The sequence below is a fragment of the Osmerus eperlanus genome, chromosome 11 (genome assembly GCF_963692335.1).
Source record: "Osmerus eperlanus chromosome 11, fOsmEpe2.1, whole genome shotgun sequence".
NCBI classification, from domain to species: Eukaryota; Metazoa; Chordata; class Actinopteri; order Osmeriformes; family Osmeridae; genus Osmerus; species Osmerus eperlanus.
Genome location: NC_085028.1, coordinates 1,005,833 through 1,024,139, shown reverse-complemented (window position 1 = coordinate 1,024,139; position 18,307 = coordinate 1,005,833). Strand labels below are relative to the sequence as shown.

The following is an 18,307-nucleotide window of genomic DNA, read 5'->3' as shown; positions in this document are numbered from 1 at the left end:
ACTCTGGTGTACCAGTGAAAAATGTTAGCTCATTTTGTAATACGCGGACCGTCTATCATCAAGACAAGGTATTTTTGAGAGTCAACCGTGCTGATCATGGTCACTTACTTGAACTAGAGGAGGATTGGGAGTGGAAGGACGCTGTTGAGGTATTCAACAACGTTCACAGCGTAGACACATTTTCCGTGGACATGTTGAAACGTGACTATGCTACTACCATGATGGCCGTAAAGGGAGAGTTGATAACTAAAAGGCCTCAACGGTCAACAAAACTCATAGCCATGATAAAGGCTTTACGCAATTCGGACGGGCACGCAGCGCTTGCTATGAGAAAGGGTATAGTGACACCAGTAAACAATCCACAAGACCGAAGGACTCAACCTCTCACTACAAGTAGCCAGCGACATAAAAGGAATGCCACTCAACAGTACTCGGTGGACGAGATTGTGGCAAAAAGGAGAAAGGTCACCAGGGTCGAAGATAAAGAAAACTTAAGTCTCTAATGTGACCTCTGCAAAAAAAAAAAAAAAGAATCACCATAGGGACTGCTAGCTGGTTCCTCCAACCCAGTACCCATCTTCACAGGTTAAGGAGACATGTGAAAGGAAATCCAACCGAGACTATGATAATATTGCTAAAAAACGCAGGAGCCTTTTTAGACTTTGTGTCATCGAACTTGTCAACAGTCCAACCGTCTGAGTCTGCTCGTTCCTCCCACCCACACCATGTCTCAGGTCAAGACCTGTGAAAGGAAAAAAAACAGACTTGTCAACCGTCCAAGGCTGCTCCAACGCACACCCGTCAAAGGAAATCCAACCGAGACTTGACAACATCCCAACGCATAGCCTTTATAATGTCCCATACTTAAGGCTTGTTCCTCAAGTGAAAATAACTCACTGTCATCTCATTGTGACTAGCATTGAGATCAGAAGTTTAGAATGTCGGATAGAGTGTGCAATTCGTCATGGTGGGAAGGAGCTGGTGGACATGGCTGCCATAAATGATTGACAAAAACGATTCAACAGTTTTTAAGTTTTGCCAAACCTGATAATGCTCATGTTGAGCGTTCTGATTTTTGGAAGACCGTATCAATTTCAGTTGGCAATATTCTAAAAGGCACAAGCCTGCGTTTGGATCACGACAGTAGTTGTCTGTCAGATTTTATAACAAAGCTATCATCCCTGACCTTGCCTAATTACATCATTGTCAACACTGCGCCAAGGTACACCATTGAGCGTATTATGTTCTTCAACGTCACAGGTCCCGGAGAGGGCAAGAGTTACGCTAACAACGTGTTGAACTATCAGTTCAAGAGGGTAAAGGGTTGTATAGAAACACTGACGTCTTTCACCCCGCAAGCTTTCAAGTACAAGCAGAATAGGAATTCTGGTGTGGTCATGATAGACGATGCTCATATAACCCACGAGAAGACCATGAAGAGCGTCGATAAGGAGTCTAATGTGATCCCCAATACTTTTAAGAACATGCTGGACACCTCGATTCTTGAAAGTGATGTGGTGACAAAAGACGTAAGCACTGGTAAAGTGGAAACCAAAAAGTTTTACACAGTGCAGAATTGTGGATTCGCTTGGAACACCAACACTATGGTGTTTGTAAGTGGTGCGTGGGCCAACAGAAGTGTGATTATGCAATCTGAGTTCCCTGACCATGTGACACGCACACGTAGTACCAAGCAGGTACAGGACACGGTAGAGAAACTGAAAATGGAGATAAAGACTTGACAACATCCCAACGCATAGCCTTTATAATGTCCCATACTTAAGGCTTGTTCCTCAAGTGAAAATAACTCACTGTCATCTCATTGTGACTAGCATTGAGATCAGAAGTTTAGAATGTCGGATAGAGTGTGCAATTCGTCATGGTGGGAAGGAGCTGGTGGACATGGCTGCCATAAATCATTGACAAAAACGATTCAACAGTTTTTAAGTTTTGCCAAACCTGATAATGCTCATGTTGAGCGTTCTGATTTTTGGAAGACCGTATCAATTTCAGTTGGCAATATTCTAAAAGGCACAAGCCTGCGTTTGGATCACGACAGTAGTTGTCTGTCAGATTTTATAACAAAGCTATCATCCCTGACCTTGCCTCAAATTAATGAAGTCTTGGCAATAGGAAGCGGGACTGGCGTAACGGAAGCCTTCATTGCATATATAGCACTCAACGCGAACATAGTTCACATAACTGGCATCCAGCCGTCTCATGATATGGTCGAAGAGTTGTCTTGCCACGAATCGATTGACAAGTACACTGAAGCTGACACTTTGATGTTCATATTTCCTTTTGCAGGGGCTTTTGGTTACGAAGGAGTCATAGGAAAATTCAAAGGAGACTACATTGTAATGATCGGAGAAGTTGCTACCCTTGGATACCCTAATCCGGCAAAATTAATGAAGCAGATAAGTGTCGATTTTGAAGAACGTTTAAAAGTTAAAATGGGCACTTGTACGGCTTTTTGCTGTAATGAGCACATGCTTCTATACAGCAGAAAATACAAGGAAGGCAACACCACGATTAACGGTCCCGCAAGTTAAATATTGGATTTATGAAAAGATACGGTTTTTGCCATTACACAATTTTTTATATATACTTGACACCCGTCAGAGGCGGCTCATTTCTCCAACTCACATAGCACCGGTAACGAGAATCACCCTCGGAGACTTGTCAACAGTCCAACGTGTATTTAATGTCACGTACTATGTTCTTTTTTACATTTGTTTAACATTTAACTTCATTGTGTTGTATCAAAGGAAAAAACCGTGGCTGTTAGAAATTCATATTGGTCAAGAAGTAGGCTACGCTGTAGTAGATTTGTAGTGACATTGTAGAATGATACATGTATAATGGCACTGTGACAGTTGACTGAATAATGGTGTACACAGTCTTGTAAAGATCTAATAAATAACATTTTACAGACAGTCCTCTTTTTCAATTTATTTCAAGTTCAAATGCACATTGTTATTTACAGCACGATATCCATAAACGGTCCGCGTACAATGCCTATTCAACAAATGTTTAGAATACATTTGACCCTTTACTCTACAAGTGTGACACATGTCCGCAGAGATGTGAGGTGTGAGATGGATTTGAGGTGTTATTACTTCCGAACACTAGATGGCAGTAACGACTAGGGTAATTGTGTTCAAAAAGTGTTGGCAGGTCAAATTTGACATTACATTTTGTTATCCAAAGCTATTTACATTTATGCATTTAGCAGACTTCCAAGAGAGAGCTTTACAAAAGAGCAAAAGTATGATATACACGCTTACTATGTCCCAGACTCAAAAAGTCTCTGCGTTGCAAGGTAACTTGCTGCACTTTGGTAAACTAGGTTTGGATAGATCTCAGGTCAAGCAAGACCTGTGAAAGGGATAAAAAACAGACTCGTTCCTCCAACCCACACCAGCTCGTTCCTCCAACCCACACCAGCTCGTTCGTCCAACCCACACCAGCTCGTTCCTCCAACCCACACCAGCTCGTTCCTCCAACCCACACCAGCTCTTTCCTCCAACCCACACCAGCTCGTTCGTCCAACCCACACCAGCTCTTTCCTCCAACCCACACCAGCTCGTTCGTCCAACCCACACCAGCTCGTTCGTCCAACCCACACCCGTCAAAGTAAATCCAACCTGAGACTTGACAACATCCCAACGCGTAGCCTTTATAATGTGACATTATTAAGGCTCGTTCCTCAAGTGAAAAGAAGTCACTGTCACATAATTGGAGATTGTCGGCTTATCAGAAGTTCAGAATGTCGGATAGAGTGTTTACATGGTCAGTTTGTGGACATGGCAGCCATCCATCATTGACAAATACCGTTCGACAGTTTTTAAGTTTTGCCAAGCCGGATGATGCTCACGTTGAGCCTTCTGATTTTTGGAAGACAGTATCGGTTGTAGTTGGCCAGATACTGAAAGACACAAGCCTGCGTTTCGATCACGGAAATGGTTGTATGTCACATTTGATAACAAAGATGAAATCCCTGACCTTTCCGAAAATGGATGACATCTTGGCAGTGGGAAGTGGCAATGGCTTAGCTGAAGCATACATTGGATACGTAGCACTCAAAGGAAAGGTAGTTCACATCACTGACATCCAATCACCTCATTACATGGTCGAAAAGTTATCTTGCCAAGAATCGATTGACAAGTACACTGAAGCTGACACTTTGATGTTCATATATCCTTTTAGACGAGCTTCAGGTTACGAAGGAGTCATACGAAAATTCAAAGGAAACTACATTGTAATGATCAGCGAGATGGCTAAATTTTTACCCAACGATCCTGACAAATTGTTTGAGCAAATAACCGACGAATTCAAAGAAGTTTTAAAAGTGGAAATGACCTGTTGGAGGTATCTTTCCACTATTGAGCACATGGTTATTTACACTAGGAAATAGAAAGAAGACAAGACAACGATTAACTGCCGCAAATTAAAGACTGGATTTATTAAATTATATATAACGTTTCAACATTCTTTCACCATCTTTAACTTGACACCACCGTCGAAGGCGGTTAGTTTCTCCAACTCACGCAGAGACTTGTCAACCGTCCAACTAATGTCACATACATAAGGCTCGTTCCTCAAGTGAAAAGCCACATTTAATTTGACACAACCCTGTGGAGCCCACAATTCAATCATGGCAACATCAAGAGGAGATTATGGTCACTTCTCCGTGGATTATGTTGTCATTCGAAAGGGTGAACAGGACCTAGATCCATACAGTCTCTTCGTGAACCAGACTCAGAGTCAGAGAAATTCACATTATCGGCGGGATACCCCCCCAGGTATATCATCTTAAACATGGAGTCTCCATGTAACGAAGATTACCCACCTGCTATGGATCAAGAACAACTTGTCAAGGTGTACTGGGAGTATATTACCAACAGACTGGGAGAGCTAGAAAAGCCAGACATCTCCCAGCAACGCTGCTGTGTATTATTTGTGTCTTCGACTTACATACCCAGACCGTTGATAGGTGTAACGGGGGGTAGGCCAGAGGCGATACCCTTTTTCTTCAATTGTTTTAACAATGTCTACGTGGTCGACGGAGAATAGTTTTGCTCTTCGAGGTTTTCGGCCAACTGGAAGTCGTCCCTCCCCCGACATCTGCAAGATTTTCATGTCGCTCTGGAGGGTTACAGACCTGTGGATTTCACACAAAACGAGACAGACTATTGGTATTATTCGCCAGTTGAAGAAGGTCAAAATCTTAACCATTATATTGTTAACAAAAAAGACAATGTCATATACTACAGGAGGGATCTGTATATAATGGATGTCGAGCAGCAGTCGGAAACTTCATACACAGCAAATTAAGCAGAGTTAAAAGTCTGGTGTTGATTAAGATATAGTCAATCAAACTCTATTTGGAATTGATCTAAATCTTTATGTTGTTAAATCTGTTGGATTTCACACTGCACCACAAAAGAGTTGGGGTCAAAATGGAGTGTTATAATTGTTATTGTGAAACCAACTCTCGGAGTTGTCAGTCTCACAGCTAGGGTGTAACCAGAACATTCTCTGGTGTAACTACCCTCTACCCTGATGGGAACAATAATCTCGCGAAAGCAACCATATGGCGGGAGTCAAGTAATTTACCTCAGTCGCTGCACAACGCAACTGGAACGCACATCAGTTTTTTTTGTTCGAAGTCAGTTGAAGAAATCTTGTTGCATTGTGTTGGTAAGTAACAGTTAATTAGATTACCTAATGAGTGATATACAGATGGAAATATGTATTTAGACATTGGTAGAGCTATGATATTTATAGCTAGCTAACTGTTAGGCTGCCGTTTTTACTCCAGCCAGGGCTAATGTCAGTTACTAGTAGCTAGCAACCGTAACGTTAGCCCAGAGCGGACAAACTAAGTCTTCGCCTACTATACAGTAACTGGCAAGCTAACGTTAGCAAGCGTTTGTTTCTTCTACTGTCACACGTTTTCTGATTACTGGTCTATTAAGTCTAACTGTGAGCTAAATGGAATTACTGTTGAGTTTCTAAAGTTTGGCAATGTAAGTTGTGACGTTACTTCAGTTATGCCAACATTCTTTTGAATAAAAAAAATGTCTAGTTAGCAAACCTAGGTAGTCTAGCTAAGAGCTCCCACGTGTAAGCCGCGTGGAAGCAAATATTCTGATATGAGGACTGTGTATATGTATATCTAAATAACATTTTGATTATCAGACGTGTAGATAGTTAATTTGAAGTTACAATAGTACAGTTAATTTGAAGGATTCCTTTCTAAAAGAAGCTTTTTTTTTTGCATATCGTTCACTCAGCGCCACGAGTTACATCGCGTAACGCTCTTCACAATCGATTGGAATTATTTCATGCAACATATGCGCAAACTTTGAAGTGCATAACAACTCCAGTTTGACTACCTTTAGGCAGAATGCCATGTTAAAGCTCTGCTTAGGGCTGAGGTTAGCTAAGCTCTTCGACTTTTCTGCTGGTATCTAATGATGATGCTTAAAACAGGTGCACGTGGGTATTTATTTCCTACCGACTGACTCAGCCTGGCTAGAAATGGCTGCTGGACAAGTGGAAATTCAATAGGCTTTGATAAAAGACTATTAGCACTGTGCTAATTCATGTTGTTTTCATGTGCTAATAACTCTTGTTTTAGATAGGCATGACTCTGGCTCCTATTTGGACCTTATTAGTCTGGCTTGAATAACATGTTTATTCTATATAATTTTACAGGAAATGTTGGCGAAAGTGGAGATTGGAGGAGTCCTAAAATATGTGAAAATTCCAGAGACTGATGAAGTATTTCAATTTGATAAGTTCCTTCAAGAAGGTTTGTAGTTTATGGCTATATGTTTTGCATTTAATACTGTTCTCACTGTAGTTGAACATTCAATGTTAACCATTCTCTTAATAAAGAGGTCAAAAGTACGAGTGTTATTAGAATCTTAATGACAGTTGTCTCCAAACATGAAAAAATAATCTCCATGACTAATTTATATTGTTATTGCTGTGTACTATACTTTTTATTCTTCTAGTGAAAGATAAGTTTAGTCTGCAGCCAGACAGCTTCAGTGAGGGCCAGATCACCATCACAGATATGTCAGGAACAGGGGTGGATGGAGATATCTTTGATGAGCTTGTCAAGTCAGGTGTCTTGACCTTCAAGATTCCTTTACCAGTAATGGGTAAGGATGTGGAGGCAGGGATTTGATGAGGTATCACAGGCAGCGCCAAGTAGAAGGCACAGTTTTTTGTCGAAATATATTTTTGAGGGACCTCAAACTATGCAATAATTTGATATACTATTGATCATTATCTTAAATACATATGATATATACATGGGTAGTAATTAAAGAAGAATATATTATGCTTAGAACTTTTTAAATTTGTATTAAGATCGTTTTGTTACTGATGGGTACATTTAAATTGTCTTTGTTCTGTCTGCCATTTTGTAGATCTGGATGTTGAGCTGGTCGCAGATCAAGCATCCTCCTCTGTACTTACTTCACTGTCCCCAACTTCATCCCATTCATCCTTGGTAGTGACAGAGACTGCACTATCCCCAGCTTTATCCCATTCTTCAGATTCTACACTTATTCTTGAATCCACAAGAAAGAGGAGGAACCCAACAGGGTTAATGGATCAGAATGAAGCAAGACAAGTAAGCTTTGAATACATCCATTTCAAATCCTCAATTAATTAGTTTTTTTTGTACAAGTGTTTTGTAAATATATTCTCAGTAAAGTAATGCCATTAGAATAATGTAATTATTCTAATGGCATTACTTTTTAATTATTAGAAAGTTGATGGTGTTCTAAGGGCGAATCCAAAGGGTGAAGAAGTCTTCAACGAGTATGATAAGACTAAAACACTAACAGATGCAACACGTAAACAAATGGTGAACATCCTGGTTGCAGACATGATGGAGCTACATGGGTAAGAATTGCATGTCACTTTGTTATTGGAACAGTCATGTGTCGTAGCTAAATAATGCTGTTCTGTGTTAGTGGTAAAGGTGTATTTATTCTTACAAAACATACATGCTTAAAAGTAAACTATGACTTATTTTGAAAGGAGGATTCCACCGTCAAGCGTGAGAACAAATTATGCACTGGGAATTGTGACTCTTTTTCCATACCTCCAAGATCCATTCTCCAAACATGGATATGTAAGTTCTTGGTTTCTATCTGAAAACCAAATCAGTGTGATTTCAATATTTTATTCAGTTTTCTAGTTTGTACTCTTGTTTCAGATGAGTTTTTATAGGTTGCTCACCCTTGCATTTTCCACCTGTTTTTGTAATATGTTTTGCAGTATATTCACTGTCTACAATTATTGTGTTGAGTAACTTATTCTTAAAGTAAAGCACGAGATGCCTCTGTTTGGGCCTTTCTTTAAAAAGGAACACTACTATGATCCTGAGGGTAATACTGGCTTCATTTCATGGAGGATCAAGACGGTTCAACGCAACACCTTTGCTGGTTCACGGGCTCGTTCCAAGACTGTTCTTCAGGATGGTCCGAAAACCAGACGAGAATCACTGTTAACCTGTCAACAGCTATTTGGTGAGGATTGCAGGGAGGCGATATCTACAATAAGACATTCCAGCGATGAATCTGTGGTTAAAGAGAAGATGAGAGCGACTTTCCAGTATCGACAGAAGATGGTTGGTGATGATGCATCATCTTCAGTCCTGGATGTGTTCCCTCGTTTCCTTGATGTACCTGGATTGGTAAGAAAAATCTTTTGCTTTGGTAGTAGTAGTCCTGTCCAGTATAGAACAGTAATATAGTACAGTGCAGGACAATAAAATAGTCTACTGCACTATACTATAATGTCTTTAATTTTCTTTCAATCTTCCATTTCAGTATTTGACCTTTTATCAATTTTGTCAGGTATGCTTAAACCTTTATATTACAATATTGTTTTCTTTGTTTGTAGATCGACCAGGATTTCTCGATGATGTTTGGTGACGAAGTTTCTCAGAAGTTCCTGTCAAAGTGGTCAACTTTCTTCAAGCCAAAAATCATCGCAGACTGCAAGTCTTTAAAGAATATAGATGAGTTGCTGTCAGCAACTGAACCCGAACCTGAAGACAACAACGGTCAGTATAAAAAGTTTTGCTAAAATATATATTTCAATGTTAAACTAATTATACTAAATAAATACATATATTTTTAATGCCTTTAGGATGGGACAGCGATATGTCCTAAATCCTTTTGCTGCTGCATCTGCTCCCTTCAACTTCAAGGGGCCAGAAACAAACTGCCAAGATCAGTTCAGCTCAAGCAACCAGCCATCTTGTTAGATATCTTAAGGTATGCAAAAGTTCCTTTTTAAACATTATAGATCTGAATCTACACCAAGAATCTCGGAATGGATCTTGGTATTCTGAGACAATTGTCATTTTGCTCTATATCTGCAGAAAGAGATGTGATAGTAATTTATGTCCCTTTACTTACCTACAGGAAGGAGCCAGTATGACTACCTTCCTTCAGAGTGCCGATGCAAGACAACCGTTCCTCCTTTGCATGGGTGAGGAAAAGAAAGATATCCAAAGGTTCTACCTTATTATCGATGGAAAACCAATCCCATGCAAGGCACACACATCAGTGGCAGCTTTTGATGAACTGTTCAAAGCTCACTACGTCTTCAGTCTCTCATATGACGAAGCTCTCTGTAATTTCTACACATTTATCCAAACTACTATTTATAACATCGATGTCGGAAGAGCAAAGGAAAGCCCCCGTGTTAAAGAAGTTCGAGCACGACTGCTGCAGCGTGATGCTGTAACCGATAAACAGCCTTGAAGATGTTGACATGTTTTGTATGTAAAACTAACCACAAAACCTGTGTGGTTCTTTGTCAACATTTAAAATTCCAACATGGTTTATATCCTGGTAAAAAGTTGCGTTTAAAATGTGGAGAGCTACGTTGCCCATTATCATTTTGTACTTATAGTGGCTTCCGAAAGCACCTCAGCAAGGTGCATAGTCAGATTGATCAAGAGATTGACATTGTTCATGATGTTTCTACTTCTTCTACTTGTGAGGCGGAATGTTCAAATGATCGCCCAGTTTTTGTTGCCACTTTGCAAAACTCACAAAGCTCTGTTGATACAAGTCAACTATTGTCAATGTGTGGATCAATTGTTGCGCATTTGCAAGCATCGGGTATCTCTGAAAGTGCTGTACAAACAATTGTTTGTTCAATGGAAGAAGTTGTCAATGATGTTAAGAGTCAGGCACAAAATGCAGTTCTTAAGACATTGTTTTCAGAAAGTACAGACACTACAGGATCCAGAATAGATGATTGTTTTGATCAATTAGGTAATCCTTTTTCAGAATTAAACACAGAGTCAAAAAGGCGTAAATATTATGAGGAAAAATGGGAAATAAATGAACCTAAAGAATGTGTCCTCGGGGTGAGACTGGATTTGCGCAGAGATAGAATAACAAGGGTATACAGTCAGGTTCCTGTAACAGACAAGTGCATGTATGTACCCATTCTGGGTACACTTAAATCCATATTCAAAAATGATCAAGTAAGAGAAAGCTTTCTACAGGACAAACACAGTGAAAATGGCATTTACAAAGACATCAATGATGGGTCATATTGCCAAAACCATGCCCTATTCTCACAGCAAAAGCATGCTTTACAGATTCTACTATATTATGATGACTTTGAAACGGCTAACCCTCTTGGTTCCAAAAAGGGGATCCACAAACTAGGTTGTGTCTACTTTACTTTAAAAAATCTTCCACCCAAGTGTAACTCAGTTCTGATGAATGTACATCTTGCAGTTCTGTTTCACTCTGAAGATCTGAAAAAATACAGTTTTGATGTGATACTAAAGCCTCTTATTGATGACCTGAAGCTTTTAGAAACTGAAGGCCTAAAGCTTCCTTGTTTTGAACAACCATTGTTTGGCTCAGTCATTCAAGTAACGGGAGATAATTTGGCTTTAAATGGCTTGTTGGGCTTTGTAGAATCATTCAGCGCAACCCATTTCTGTAGATTTTGTTTAATCAGTAAGCAAGACATTCAATCTATATTTACTGAAGATCATCCTGGGTTAATTTTCCGTTCCAAAGAGCTTTATACTGAACATTGTAAGGCACTAAATGAAAATCCTGAACTGCGGTCAATATATGGTGTTAAAAAGTCATGTGTACTCAACTCCTTACAGTATTTCCATAGCACTGACAACTATGCTGTTGACATCATGCACGATCTGCTGGAGGGTGTGGTACAGTACGAACTTAAGCTGGTTTTTGAATACCTTGTTAAACAGGACTATATCTCTTTGAAAACATTGTCAGACAGGATACAGAGCTTTAATTATGGTTACACAGAGCGTAAAAACAAACCAAGTGGGGTCAAAATGGATGATAAGAGCAAACACCTGGGTTTGAATGCCATCCAGTCATGGTGTCTCCTGCGTAACACTCCACTAATATTTGGTGATGTCATTGAAAAGAATAACAGTCACTGGAACTTTCTGCTGCTTCTGATTCAGATTGTCAATATAGTGTTCTCCTACACCATAACTGATGGAATGATATGTTACTTGAAACATCTGATCTGTGATCACCACACTCTGTTTAAAGCTTTGTTTCCTGACAAGAAGTTGATTCCCAAGCACCACTTGATGGTACCCAACCCCGATGCATTAAAAAAATTGGCCCTCTTATCCACATCTGGTGCATGCGATTTGAAGCTAAACACAATTTTTTTTAAAGATGTGGCAAAAATTTTAAGAATCTCACCAAATCATTAGTAAAACAACATCAGCGTCAATTGGCATTTAACTATGAAAATTATTGCTTTAGAAGGTTTGAATTTGGTCCTACATCATCCAAAGAAATCTGCAACTTGCAAGGTGGGGAAGAAATTAGTGAGACATTACATTTAGAAGCCTGTTCAAATGTTACAAGTACAAGGTGGGTCAGATATTACGGTACTGAGTACCAGGATGGGTTGTACATATGCACTGGATGTACCGATGATCTCCCTGTGTTCAAAAAGATCTGTGATATTATAATACATGAACAGCGTGCTTTCATAATATCCTGTAATGTAGAAACAATGTACTATGATGACCACTTAAATGCATACTGTATTGAAGACCAAATGAATGAGTTTTCTGTCATCTCTGTGAAAGAACTGACTTATTTTAGACCATTTGACAAGCAGTGCTCTAATGAGAATAGTCGAAGAGCGTACATAGTGCCTTATTGTTACATTTAGATAAATTGACAGTAATGAAAAAATATTAAGTAATGTTGATGCATTTGAAAAAATAAAACTGTTAAAGTAATCAACTTGTCATTCATATTTTTTATTGACCAAGATTTTTCATTATTGACATTTATATTAAATATTTTTTTGGGGGGGGGGAGTAACAGCAATAACACTTTATAGTGTTAATGAGGCAACTCCTTTATAGTATACAAATCACACTTTAAGAGTTAATTAATTACTCCTGTGAGTGTTAATTTCTAACACTACCCACTGGTGTTGAGAAACTAACGCTTGAGTAGTGTTAAATTTCAACTATAAAAGAGTTAAAATTAACTATATAACAGTGTTAAAATGGCAACACTTTAAAAAGTGTTACATTGACACTGTGGAGTGTGGACCCCATGGGACACTTTAAAAGTGTTAAAATTAACTCCAATAGTGTTAATTTGAGTCTGTCGATTTTGCTGTGTATAAGGAGAAGCGTCCTCACTGCGTGTATGAGCAACGACGGTTGTTTGGCAGAGACGTAACACTTATTTATCACTCCCTGAACAGCAAACTTGTACAATCCAAATTGTCAACTTTGCTAACCCATCTTTTTGGACCCAATTTTTCATTTGCGACTGTTAATGTGTGATGAGTGATTACCATGTGAAATGTTACAATATTCATGTTCAATAAACGTTGTCACCCATCTGAAAGTGTATTTTGTTGCCACTCAATATTTGCTAAAGTTTAAGCATTTCAGACCCTGACTGTTTCCAGATTCGTGTTGCCATTCATTGGTTGGACGATACTCAAATTCACCACTAGGTGGGGCTTTTGTTTAAGGTTTCAGCTTGTATAATCATCTAATCTCATGTTGCCATCACGTCGACTCTGCCCGTTTACACAATCCGTGTTCAATGTCATTGGTTGGATCAAACTCATGACGGTGAAAAGAGTCTTACAAATTAAACAAGACAATTTGCCACAGCCAGGAATCGACCCGATGCCCTGCACCCCAATCCCCCGCAGTGGGCAGACGCCTGTACCTGTAAAGGGAAAATGGGGTCGCCGTTTCGTATCTTATTTGATGATTAATTGTGATACAAATAATTGAGATTAACACACAATCTTATTTTGGCCGTTTATTGGAACATGTAATCAAAGCTTGTACAAAAAAAACTACATTAAATGCAAAACAGTCATATTATCTATTTTAACTATTTACAACAATTTCTATATACAGTTTTTCTACTCGGCAGAACTTGCAGAGCCGGCGGGCTGCTGAAAACAAGTAGAAATAACACATAATAAATATAAAATATAAAATATTGCTCTATCAAGCATCAGTGCAATTTGAGTGTTGCATGTAATTCACCTTTTACTAGCCGATGTCTAAAATGAGGGATATTTATAAAATTACCTTTCTTGTTTCTTTGACTGGAGGTTGATTGGTGGGTTGGCTGGAGTGTGGTCTGGGGTAGGTAGAGCACCAGCTGCGGCTGGAACAGGACGGGGTAGAGCGATGGAGCAGAGCGCGGTGGCATGGTGGCTGCAGACAGCACAGGAGCCAGTCGGGGAGAGGCTGCAGGATGACAAATGATATTGGTTAATGATGAGAAACTACATTTAAACATTCTGCAAACAACAGACTAAATAAATTGATTTTTAAACGGATAAAACATGATTAAATACTTTCAAGTATTGTAACATGAAATGTTTACACCACAATATAATGTCATACAATAAGCACATCAAAACTAACATTATGTATAACCTACACTACCAACACATACAGTAAGAAAGTAAAGCAAAGCTGGAGTTTCACTAGTTGTCGTCCTCAGTCTCCTGTCTGTCTGGCCACAGACTTCAACGACATCACATCTGATGTTCTCCCTTGCAATGCAACAGGGGAAGAACCATTGGGCATGCCGCAACCATCCCCTACACTGATCTGCTGTGACATCATCACAAACAGCATCCATTGCCTGGAACAGGGACCTCTGGTTTTGAGCCCAATGCTCATAGACCCTCCACCTACATGCAGAAAAAAACTCCTCCATAGGATTGAGGAATGGGGAGTAAGGTGATAAGAGCACCATAAGCATTCTTGAATGGGCCACAGTGGAAGCTTACATTGTCCCACACAATGACAAATGTAAGCAAGTGAGGCCCTACCAAACCCCTCTCATGTAGAGGGGTAAGATCGGAGTGCAGGTGGTCCACGAACACCAGGTGCTTCTGGGTATTGTATGGGCCAAGACTGGGAATGTGGGTGACTACACCATTCTCTGAAATGGCAGCAGACATGGTGAGGTTGCCTCCGGCGACTGGCACAGGAGCCTCCACTGGAACTGGGGGATCTAATGACAAAAATACAGCATACTGTACATACAGTACATATACACTATTCATAGCAGACTGCCGCGCAGCCATATGACCTGTGCTTGAAAGGGTTGACAAACACTATATTACGTAAAGCAACTCCACTGACATGTTTTATCTGGCAAGTAAGATACAGTATTAGCCATCCATATCCATAATTAAATATATATTACTTTGAATGTTTGAGGTAACTTAGACTATATTGAACTTGTGCACAAGTTATGTAAAAAAAAAAAGAGGCACCATTTAAAATGTAACCATTCACCATTTGAAATTAACTGCTGTGCCGAGCTGAAAGTTGGTTGGGATAACTGTGTTAAGGGTTTTGAAAAAGTGACCTAAGTATTGAGAAATGTTTCCTAGCGACTGTAAAAAAAAACTGTATTTAATCTGCCTCTGCTGAGTGTCTCGGACATCGAGATTTTTGTGTTTAGCAGTGTGCCTCGCCCAATCCAAGCCCAAAATGATAGCTGGGATGGACAGTAAAAGGTTCACCAGAATGAAATGTTGGAAAAACAGTTCAGCAAGTTCATTAGTTTGTACAAATGTAGTTTACATAGCTGTTAAAGATATGTTGCAGAATATACATATTTCTGTTGCAGTGGTTTTCAGTTATAAGCAGTTGGATGTTAATCCATGTTTACATTCGTGTGCCCCTCCGGACAAAACACTTTCTTCATCACATGAGATGTTGTGACCACTGCAATATATCCAACCACGGATATAAATAACGACTCAACACACCTACACCAGTATACTCCAATATTCACAACTGTGGTCAGGATCATGCCTTCAGAATCACAAATAATGTTGTTGAATCGCTACAAGGACGACATTGCTGAACGTCATAGATGTTCCATAAATTTAGTGAATGAGCTTCTGACAGACGACTGTGATGACCTCCGTGAGTCTTATGACAGTAAGACAAATTCTGTTAAAATGATGTACAAGTTAATTGAACACAGCCTCAAGACAAAGGAGCGAGCAAAGAGATTCCTCACGGTTGTCCGACGGCGAGATCCTTATCTTTTTAAAGATTTGGAAGAAACAGGACCGCGTGGGAAGTTTGGTGAGTAGAAAAGCGTTTCTAGTGAAATTAAGGTGTCACTATTATCTGTTCAGTTATACCACATTGAGGTAATTGTTTTTTTTTTTTCTCAGTCAGGAAGGATCCTCCCGCAGTAAGATTGTCAGACAGTGTGTGCACTGCACTCGGAAATAATGTCCAAGATTTATTCATGATGCCCCTGATAACTGCTTACAACTATAGAATAACCCGTATAATGCCTGCTGTGGACGTACTGATGGAGCGTGAACAACTCCTTCCCGAAGAATATGTCGACTTCATGGAAAACAAAGCTGATAACAGTATTATGATTAAACTATTGAAGAAATTGTGTAGTGACATAAAAATGTCAGCACAATCCAGACGCTTCATCTCTTTGGTCGTGGCTTCCGTTAACATGCATGTGTTTGACATCCCTCACATGTATTTGAAAGATGTATTTGTCGTTGTGTAATACATTTGAGTCATTCGCAACCCCACTGTTCACAGCTGTGCATTGTTAATGTAATAGACACGATTTGACTTAAAACTTACTTTTATGGAGTGAGATACCTTTTTTTCTCCACTTGATGTCATCGTTGGCCCATGTGTGAATGGCTCTTCATTCTCTGTATGTCAATAAAACATGTAAAAAGATTCTTATTTTTCAAGATTATTCAAAGTTCAAGATGTTCATTGGAATTTCAAGTAGAATATAACAATATAATATTGATAAACAAAAGCAATAAATGTTCACAAAAAGTTTTTCACCTCGTTGAAATAATATGCCCTTTTTTCTTCGACGGCTCTCTCATCTTCCTAAAATGTCCATCTTATAGAGGTGATTCAGCAGATTCACTGGTTTTTCTCTGTTTAACTTGATGACAAAAGACGACAAAGATATTCTAATAAATGCAAAGCGCGCATAAAAGTATCATATCTTAGGTTCAGTTAGTGTATTTTACATAAAACAAACACTCAAACGCAGTTTCAGGTCTGCACTTCCGCATGATATCGACGGCAGCCCTCCGCGTCACTTGGTTTGCATGCTGCGCGGTCCTAAAGCCGACTCAGTTCATACAGTTCTCAAAACAATTAGTACAAACACGTACAAAAAACAGCCTGGGTTGAGGATTCGCCCTACACCAACATAACTCACAACAACAACTCCCTGAACGCTCTTCTGATCTTTTAATTGCTCTCTAGGCCTATAATATATGCTGGGACAGATAGCAGGGTAAATCCTTCAATAGACAGATAGGCCTAGCTAGTCAGAGCTAGACACAAATGTGGCCATCCATTTCACGGTTGCAAAAAAAAAAAAATATGATATCACTGTCGAATTAAATGACTTTTATAGCATAAATAGATTGATCATGTCTTTCATAGAGCAAAATGAAAACGAATTAAAACAGGCCCTAATGAAAAAAAAGCAACTAATTCCCCATATTTTGGACATATTAAGTTGCCTGACTAAAAGATAAATAAGGCCTACTTTATGTACACATAAAGTGGTCTTGATTACACAAATACATTAAGGGATTTTAATATTGTATTTATGTCTTTAAAACCTTTAAAGAAAGCATTTCGAAGCATTTCAGTATTTTTTTATGTAAAGCAGATTTTAATGTAAAAACATTAGCAGGGTGAAACAATGAGAAAAACATTCTAACCTACTGATTTAAAAAATACAGATTATTACAAACTTGGATATATGGATATATTTTGTTTATTTTCTTTAAAAACAAAAGCCTTATTTTGATCAGAAAACATTCTAACCTACTGATAAAAAAAAAAGACAGATTGTATAGATTGATCATGTCTTTCATAGAGCAAAATGAAAACGAATTAAAACAGGCCCTAATGAAGAAAAAAAAAGCAACTAATTCCCCATATTTTGGACATATTAAGTTGCCTGACTAAAGATAAATAAGGCCTACTTTATGTACACATAAAGTGGTCTTGATTACACAAAAACATTAGCAGGGTGAAACAATGAGAAAAACATTCTAACCTACTGATTTAAAAAATACAGATTATTACAAACTTGGATATATGGATATATTTTGTTTATTTTCTTTAAAAACAAAAGCCTTATTTTGATCAGAAAACATTCTAACCTACTGATTAAAAAAAAAAAGACAGATTATATAGATTGATCATGTCTTTCATAGAGCAAAAAAAAAAAAGACAGATTATTACAAGTTAGATCTGAAGATACTTGAATCATATATTCAATCATATTGGAAAGGCCTTCCACGACTTTTAACCCCTTAAAAAGCAGACCAGCATGTATCATTGTGTGTCAGGCGGTGAGGAAAAATAAGTTGCAGATATCTTTAACATTCTGCGGAGATGACAAAGTTTGTTTCCACAAACAGTGCACACCTCTGATTGACAGAGACACGTTAAATGACCACAACCTGTCGCCCACTCTCCCTGATCGCAACAAGTAGAGGGGGTGCGCATGTCGACGGGGGTTGCATGGCTGAAATCGTTGCAACAACCACACAAAACCAGATCTGATTCTTGCGTCATCCATTCAACACAAGGTTGACAGATGAGATGACCGCATTTGAGATGGTTATCTGCAGAACCCAGACATCGGATACAGGAAAAGCTGGCAACCTCCATAGCATCTCCAAGTGCCTCTGTCGG

The 18,307-nt window shown here is 39.0% G+C and overlaps 1 long non-coding RNA gene across 3 annotated transcripts; it reads right to left on the bottom strand.

Moving 5' to 3' along the window:
• Positions 1-673: 673 nt before the first annotated feature.
• On the bottom strand, positions 674-16,670 carry LOC134029594 (uncharacterized). Of its 3 annotated transcripts, XR_009931648.1 has the most exons (7): positions 16,421-16,670; positions 16,205-16,278; positions 14,016-14,582; positions 13,643-13,771; positions 13,185-13,268; positions 3,468-5,164; positions 674-782 (listed from the first exon to the last, which is right to left on the bottom strand). It is a non-coding gene; the product is annotated as an uncharacterized LOC134029594 (long non-coding RNA). The 3 variants fall into 3 exon arrangements; XR_009931649.1 differs by lacking the exons at positions 674-782; positions 13,185-13,268 and having other exon boundaries at positions 4,437-5,164; XR_009931647.1 differs by lacking the exons at positions 674-782; positions 3,468-5,164; positions 13,185-13,268 and adding an exon at positions 13,356-13,503.
• Positions 16,671-18,307: the final 1,637 nt, after the last annotated feature.